The sequence below is a fragment of the Rhinopithecus roxellana genome, chromosome 3 (assembly GCF_007565055.1).
Source record: "Rhinopithecus roxellana isolate Shanxi Qingling chromosome 3, ASM756505v1, whole genome shotgun sequence".
Lineage (NCBI taxonomy): Eukaryota > Metazoa > Chordata > Mammalia > Primates > Cercopithecidae > Rhinopithecus > Rhinopithecus roxellana.
In genome coordinates this window covers 82,627,654-82,636,910 of record NC_044551.1, presented here as the reverse complement: position 1 = coordinate 82,636,910, position 9,257 = coordinate 82,627,654, and the positions used below count along the sequence as shown (strand labels likewise).

At 33.8% G+C, this 9,257-nt stretch overlaps 1 pseudogene; it reads left to right on the top strand.

Moving 5' to 3' along the window:
- Nucleotides 1–3,458: 3,458 nt before the first annotated feature.
- Nucleotides 3,459–3,577, top strand: LOC115896748 (annotated as a pseudogene).
- Nucleotides 3,578–9,257: the final 5,680 nt, after the last annotated feature.

The window sequence follows — 9,257 nt, the reverse complement described above, 5'->3', positions numbered from 1 at the left end:
CATTGGCCACATTATGTCACCTGACCAAAAAAAAAAAAAAAAAAAAAAACCCGCGAATTTATTAAAATATAGGGAAATAGATAAAACATTCTGTGAGAGATTTTTAACATAACACTTATATCCTATGACAGAGTAAAAAAAGAACATGATGGATTTTTCACAATATAATTAACAACACTAAATTTTACATGAGAAAGTGTTTAGACATAACAACCCAAAATTTTAACTAGAAATTGATTATAAAATTAATTGGAAATAATACTTTAATATATTTCAAAACATTTTATGTGCTACTTGTCACACTACTTAAACAAATATAATTGGAAAGAAATGATATAAGATTTTAAGATTTTATGGCTTAGTATTTAAGAAGTAATTCAGTAAATTTGGATTTTATTTAATAAGTTGAAAAAAGAAATACTATATATAACATACATAAATGATATAATGTAATACGATAACAGAATATAAGAAATTTAGATAGTGATAAAAAATTTATTAAAATTATAGAGATTTGGCCAAACATGCTGAGATGAATAATTATAATTGTTAGCATTGGTAATACTTTTAAAATGTTCATTGAAAATGCCTGCCAAAAGTAAAGATATAAAATAAGGAAACAAACCAAGTAAGTATCCAAAATAAGATTTTAGAATAGGTGTCAGCTCTATGGATTTTATAAATGAAGAGTTTATAAACAATAACAAAAAATATGTTAGAAAATAGAACAAAAAGATACAGCACAATCATCAAACATTACAAAGAACTGCTACTCATCTGCTTCTCTACACTTTCATAATCTGAATCATTGATGTTCTAGGTTATTCTTTATTCTTTTTTATGCTTTTTTCAGTATCTTCAATAATTTGAAAACAATAACACAGAAAAAGAAATGCCAAGAACTCTAAAATCCATATTCCAGGCCCAATATATATATATATGTTTTCCAAGTCCTAGAGATAAATGATTGAACACAAAATGTAAGGATAACATCTTCATCAGTCAGGAGTGTGCTTACCCATAAACAAGAGAAAACTCCTTCATGTAACAATTGCTCTGGCTGTGGATGCTGCTTCTGTGATCCAGACAGGAGGAAGAGATGCAGGGTGCAGGACTGCAGAGCCAGGCCACTCGAATATGACCATTTGTGAAAGACTTTTTCCAGAAGTCTCCATCAGTATTCTTAAATAAATATTATGGCCTAGAGTTGAGTTACTTGGCCACTCTTGCTGCAAGAAAATCTAGGACATTTATAATTTTTAACAATACTACAAAGAACATATTTTGTTGTAACTTTAGTTACAGTATTTTTTTGTTTGTTTGTTTGTTTGTTTTTTGCTTTTTTGAGACAGGGTCTCACTCTGTTGCCCAGGCTGGAGTACGGTGGCACAATCTCAGCTCACTGCAACCTCTGTCTCCCAGGTTCAAGTGATTCCCCTGCCTCAGTCTCCCAAGTAGCTGGGATTACAGGTGTGCACCACCACACCTGGTTAATTTTTGTATTTTAAATAGAGACGGGGTTTCACCATGTTGGCCAGGCTGATTTTGAAATCCTGTTCTCAAGTGATCCACCCACCTCGGCCTCACCAAGTGCTGGGATTACAGGCATGAGCCACCGCGCCGGGCCTAGTTTTAGTCTTTTATAAAGAAAAATAGAAAATGAATGTTAAGTGGCAACCAACAGTTTCATTATAATTACTTCAAGAGTTTTATGTAATGGTTTTGTAGTACCTTGTAAACCATAATTACTATGGGTAAACCATTAAAATGAAATTATTATTTTGCTGAAAATAACAGCATAAAAATTAACAATTTATTATAATTACTTAAGCTATTTATAAGCTTGTCAGACATGTAGTAATAAATTGTATATCAATAAAAGTTTTCAAATATTAGCACACCCTTGTAGGAATCCTAGAAATAATAAAAATTCTATTCTTGATAATAAAAATAGAATAATTTAAAGATAAAGCTATAACATAAAAAGAGCATTCTTAAATATCTAAAATCATGCTTGAGTACATTTATAATTTATTAATTTCTAGTTAAATACAAGTGAGATTAAAATTTAAATGCTCTGTTATTGTTGGGGGAAAGAAATAGAAAATACTTAAAAACAAAATTGTTTTAAAAGAATCTTGGATAAATTATGAAACAATAGAAAATAACATCCAAAAATATATGTAACAAGTACCAGCTCTTACAATGGATTATAAAATCAGAATAGACAAAGGGAATAAATCAAGTTAACATAATATATTTGTAGTGAATGGAAAGAAAAAAACTAATATTCATCAAGTAAATATTAGATTTGAATAAAAAATGTATTTTATTTTTAACACGTTCTTTTTCTAAAAGTGAAGGCTAAGGGTCTTCAATTAAAAAATGTATCTGTGGATTAGATAATTTACATAGAGTTTTTCTTTTTTTTAACGTCTATCTGTGAGTTTATTTTTTGGCCAAGGGCTGCCTTAATCCATGGCTCCTGTAAATTGATGTAATCCCTATTATTGTAATCCCTAAATGGAACAATGGAGGTGGAAACTTCAGTATTTTTACAGAAGGAGAAAACTCTTGTAAGAAGTAATCTAAGAAGGGTTTGCATATAAATGTATATAAAATTGATTTCAAAAACACAATTGCCTATATTTAAATAAATGCAGGACAAAGTGGGGAAGGAGTGCTAAAGTCTTTCCTTCCCAACCTAACTCTAGACACTGTCACTACTAATTGAAACTAATTTACGTCTGATCCCAGGGACAGAATTTCTGAATTCCAGAAGAATTAGGATTATTGACAACCCAACATGACCTTCCTTTTTACCTGTATTATGGCTCTCTGCCGCCCTCAGCTGGTAACACTGATGCTTCATCTACAGCTGATGAGATTTACCCTTGGAGAAGAAACGAATACCATGCTTTTTGAACATTTTCATAACTGTCTCACATCAGCACATGCTAAGTTTTCAAAAATGACTTGAAAGAGTAGATTTATTTTTTACAATAGTCCTTTCAAAGAAAATATTTACAGGTAATGAACATGGCAAAGTGACACCAGAGCAGAGTTCTTGTCTTGTGAACAGTAACACTGAAACTATGACTACCAGCAGAGTGGCAGAAAACAATCTCAACCTAACGGTGTTTTCTCTTGTGATATGAAAAAGTGGAGACATTGCAGAGACATCAGCAACAGTTAGAATGAAGAACTTTCAGAATTCTGTTTTAAAATTGGTGGTTCAGATATTTCACATTACTTAGTCATGTCTCCTAAAACCACTTACTCCCTTTGAGAAAGTGAAAGCTCAGAGACTAAAATGTACAGATCTCATAGACCTTACTATCTTAAATATCATTGAAATAAAGATCGGGAGACAAAGCATTATGCTATGTTTGGATTGTTAGTGGATCATCATGTTTATGTTTGAGGTTGTGCAGTTTATGCTTAAAAATTGTCTTTTGATCGCTTCTCGGCCTTTTGGCTAAGATCAAGTGTAAAAATTGTCTTTTGGTTTATAATATCAAAAAGCAGCCAATTAGTTGTCATCAAGTTCTTTATTATTTTCATTTAAATACTTTACTAAGGGCTGAAAAAATTTTAGCCGTGTTCAACTTTAATACATTATTTGCAGTAGCACTTGAGAATGTATTTATTTCTTCAGCTTTAGCTTTAATAAAATCACATGGTTTCCATCAAAACATTTTGCATAGGATTAAAAAATTTTTAGAGTTTCTACAAAGCAATGAAGTGTAACATGTATCTCACAATTTGCCCCAATCTCCCGAGAATGACCATTCTTCAGGTACTCACAAACAATAGAAAAAACAACCAAATCATAGTTGTCCTAATGAGGAATGCAAAGTTTTAAAGTAGGCCAGGTGCATTGGCCAATGTTACAATCCCTGCACTTTGGGAGGGTAAGACAGGAGAGTAGCTTTAGATCGAGAGTTCAAGTCCATCTGGGGCAACATAGTGAGACTCTGTCTCTAAGATTTTTTAAAATTTTGCCAGGCATGGTGGCACATGCCTGTAGTCTCAGTTACCTGGGAGACTGAGGGAGGTGGATCCTTTGAGCCCATGCTGTCAAGGCTATAATGATTGCACCACTGCATCTAGCCTGGCTGGCAAAAGGAGACCCTGTCTCAAAAAATGAAAAACAGAAGTTCTAAGGTAAGAAGAATGGTGGCAATGGCAGCAAATTGAGAGAAGTATAGCAAAAATGTACCAAGATTTTTAAGTGTGGGAGAGATGAAAGTCAGGGATATGAAAGCAGCAAAAATATCTGGATTGAAAGGTGGGCAGAGAAAAATAACCAGGTGATGAAATCCCTCTGATCCCAGAAAAGACTTATAATGAAGCTGCAGTGTCCAGTAAAGGAAACTAGTGAGCCAAAGGCTGAGACTGAAAGCAGGAGACAGTATCTGAAATGAACTAGGAAGTTATACTAAGAAGACCCATGCAACTCAAGAGAAAGGCGAATGCCAGAGGCTAGGAACTGGAGGAGAATTCTGGAGAAGATTGCAGTAGCTCAAGATAAACCTTTTCATATGGGCTGTTGACCAGGCACTATAAGATAAAAGGCAAAGTAAAGATGAGTTTGAAATTTCTGTCTCAGGTTGTTGCCAGTCCTAATCCCCCTGCTTTTAAAGCAGCCTCACCAGAGCTGACCAGGGAGCAATATATGTTTTAATAACTTTTGGAGGGTTGCTGCAGACATCATATGGCCAGAAATGTCTAAAATATTTACTGTCTGAGGCTTACAAAAAATGTACTCTCCTCTAGTCTAGACGAGATGGGTTTCAAGAGTCTGTCTTTAGTCTTTCTGAGGTCTTGACAAAGGCTTTACAATCACCCCCATGATATGAGGTTTACCTTGAGGTTTTGTTTCCATGGTAGTATTCTGGATATCCACTTTACCATTATGTTATTTCCTACTTTGAAGACACTTATGTTAATCTTGGATTTTCAAGTGTAAACATTGTATTGGTTGGTCCACTTGATCAGTCAGGACTCTACTGATTCTACTGAACAGTCCATATGTGTGATAAGGATCCTTGAGAGAACAAAACTTCAACATTTTCCAGAACTGGTGTTTTCTACTCTAACCTCTTGTCTGAATTCTATTCCCATGAATGCATAATGCCTACTTCCTATGTGACTGTCACTATTCTCAAACTTATGAGTAAAACATAGAATGGGGAAAAATACACAACAAGCAGATAAAATCCTTGAGTGTTACTGTGAAAAGGGCCAACCAGCAACTGCATAAATCTCTAAAATTTAGCCAAGGGCAAACCTATGAAGAAAATGGAAGCAGGAAGAGAGATCTGCTTCTGGCAATGGTAGAAAACATCTTCCTAACCAACCTTCCTACTAAGGTTAACAAGTAAAGCAGAGAAAATACTTTCAAAAAATCTTTGTGAAATAGCAAGGGAGTAAGGATTGTGACAAACCAAAATTCCAGAGAGAATAGAAATCAAGTAATCCCAAAATTCAATATGACTTTTCTCATCAAGGCACTTGATGATTTAAAATCAGAGACTAGAAATCCAAAAGAGTGATTATAGCTTTCGGCTAACTCATGGTGATGGAAAACAAAAAATGGTGTTCACTATTAATTAAAGATGACGGGCCCTACTGAAGACCTCAGCAGACACCTCTTCAAAGAAAATATACAGATGGTAAACAAACATATGAAAAGATGCTCCACATCATATGTCATTAGGGGAATGCAAATTAAAACAACTGTGGGATCCCACTACAAATCTATTAGAATGGCCAAAATCCGGAACACTGACAACAACAAATGCTATTGAGAAGGTGGCACAATAAAGAGTCTCATTCACTGCTAGTGGGACGCAAATTGACACAGCCACTTCAGAAGACAGTTCGGTGGTTTCTGACAAAACATGGTCTTACCTTATGATTCAGCAATCAAATTCCTTGGTATCTAATCAAAAATATTAAAAATTTATGTCTACACAAAAACCTGGATGTGGATATTTATAGCAGCTTTATTCTTCATGACCAAAACTTGGGTTTTACCAAGATGCCCTTCAACAGGTAAATGACCAAATAAACTATGGTATATCCATACAATGGAATATTATTCAAAGCTAAAAAGAAATGAGCTATTCAGATATAGAAAGATATGGGATAACCTTATGGATACTACTAAGTGAAAGAAGTCAATCTAAAAGAACTCCATACTGTCGGTTTCCAATTGTGTCACTTTCTGGAAAAGGCAAAAACTAAGGAGAGAGTAAGAAGATCAGGAGTCTCCAGAGTTTGAGGTGCAGGAAAGAGGGATGTCAGAGCACAGAGGATTTTTAAGGCCATCAAAATACTTTGTATGATAGCATAAAGGTGGATACATGTCATTCATTATACATTTGCCCAATCCCATAGAATGTACAGTGTCAGTATTGAGCCCTAATGTGAACTAGGGACTTTAAATAATTATGATGTGTATTAGTCCATTCTTGCACTGCTATAAAGAACTACTTGAGACTGGGTAATTTATAAAGAAAATAGGTTTGATTGGCTCATGGTTCGGCTGGCTTTATAGGCTTTTGCTGTTGGAGAGGCCTCAGGAAACTTACAAGCATGATGGAAGGTGAAGGGGAAGCAAGCACGATCCTCACATGGTAGAGCAAGAGAGAGAGAGAGAGAGAGTGAAAAGGGGAAGATGTTACACACTCTCAAGCAACCAGATCTCATGAGAACTCACTGTCATGAGAACAGCAAGGGGGAAATCTGCCACCACAGTCTAGTCATCTCCCACTAGGTCCCTCCACCAACATTGGGAATTACAGTTCAAAATGAGATTTAGTTGAGGAAACAGAGGCAAAGCATATCAATGTGTCAATGTGGGTTCATCAGGTATAACAAATGTATCACTCTGAGGGGGGATGCTGATAATGGGAGAGGCTATGCAAGTGATGCAAGTGTGGGGATAAGGAGTATTCAGGATATCTCTGTGTCTTCCTCTCAATTTCCTGTGATTGTAAAATCGCTCTTTAAAAGTCTTTAAAAAAAATATGATGGTCTTTGATAATCACTGCTAGGCTTTCAGGTGGTACCATAAAGTTCTAAAGGTGATTGAAGAATTGACCAGTCCCAAAAGACATTGAGAATAGGTTCCAATGATCTCAATCTTTATTTGGAATATAATTGGATATCCATATCCAATGCTTTATTGAAGAAAAAATATGTTCGCTTTGAGTATCTTGGAATTCTTTTATCAATGCTATCTAAAGAAATAAACAAATTCCACAAGACAAGAATTGACCAAAAATCATGTTTAATAACTGACAAAACAAACAAATCCATACTATATCTAGATAGGGCAGAACTTTAAAATAAATGTAATTAAATTTTCTAGTAAATAAATGACATTGTTAGATATTTTGGAAAATAATTCAAAAGTATTAAAAATAGCTAATGGAAAATTTAGAAATGAAGCAACACCAACTGACTACAAATCTTATTCCGATGATACAATATTAGTGCATCAGAAGGTATGTAAGTACAAAATATGTTCACTGAAGTAAAGAAAGACAAAATGAGAGAAATATATAAGAGAGTGTAAGATAAATTTGGATCTAGGAGAAAAGTATTAGCATGTATACAATCATAGTCCAGAAGAAGAGAGTGAGGATGGGTTAAAAGCACATATTAAAAAAAATAGGTGAGAGTTTTTCTGAATTTTCTTGAAAAACTGGAAATAAATGCAAAAATCCTAAGCACATTACAGCAAGTGTGCTGAAAACCAAAGGCAAAAAAATTCATGCAAGTAGTCAAGGAATAAAGACTTACTGTCTTCCAAGGAGCAAAACTAAGATAAACAACCAATTTATTAACAAAAACAAGGAATGATGTTGTAAAGTATTGAAAGCAAATTACTGCCAAATTAAATTCTTTGTTCATGAGAATATTTATTTTGGGGTGGGTAGAACATAATAGAACATAATCTGATATCTCATATCAGAGTTATAAGAACAAATAATGAAGAATGATGAGATGATACACATATGTGTAAATCTAAATACACACCACTTGCATAAAACAAAACAATAACATTTATGACATTTTAAACATATAAAATTGAAATGTATGATAATAATTGTACAAGATACAAAAAGAAATGAAATTATATAGTGCTCTAGGATCCATTATTACCTGAGTAGTTATTAAAGTAGACTAATAAAACGAATAGCTAAAAAATCAAATAGAGAAGAAAATGAAAACACTTAATAAAGCTTAAATATATTAATAAAACCAATGAATCCAAAACAAGAAGAAGAAAAAAAAAGAGCAAAGAGTAAGTGTTAGATCAAACAAAGCCAAAGGTCAATTTTGACCTAAATACTAATTCATCAGTAATAAAGAATAAAGAAACAGTTAAAAGACCCAGTATATAAAACTGGGGAATGTTAAATTACATACTACTTACAATAGTCACACACAAAATATAGGAATATGTAAAGGGAGACAATAAAGAATAAATAAAAAAAAGATTCCATGCAAACAGTAACAAAAAGAAAGAGTTATACTAAATATCATACAACAGGCAAAAAGCATTATTTTAAATGGAGACATTGGAAATAACAAAAGTGTCAATTTGCAAGGAAGATATGATTTTGTATATGTCTAATAATACAGTGTTACATGTATATAGCAGAAATCTATTGACTAAAAAAAATTAACAATTCTGAAATCGGTAAGATATTTTAAGCTCTCAGTAAAAAAGAACAGAAGAAAAATCTGCAACAATGTAGAGGATTTGAAAGCATAATAAACTAAATTGTTTGAATGCCATGTATAGAACAATTAAACTCAAAAATTGCAAAATACATATTCTTTTTAAGAATTCATGAAACACTGATGAAAATAACTTGTACTGACATATAAAGCAGGTTTCAAACACATTTCAAAGCACTGACAACATACATTATACTCTCTGACCACAGTTAAATTAAGGTAAAAAGTAACACAGAAAAGTAAACCGAAAATCCTTATGTATTTGGGAATTAACAGATACATTTTTAAAGTCTGTGGTCAAAAAAAATACCTCACATGGCCGGGCGCGGTGGCTCAAGCCTGTAATCCCAGCACTTTGGGAGGCCGAGACGGGCGGATCACGAGGTCAGGAGTTCGAGACCATCCTGGCTAACACGGTGAAACCCCGTCTCTACTAAAAAATACAAAAAACTAGCCGGGCGAGGTGGCTGGTGCCTGTAGTCCCAGCTACTCGGGAG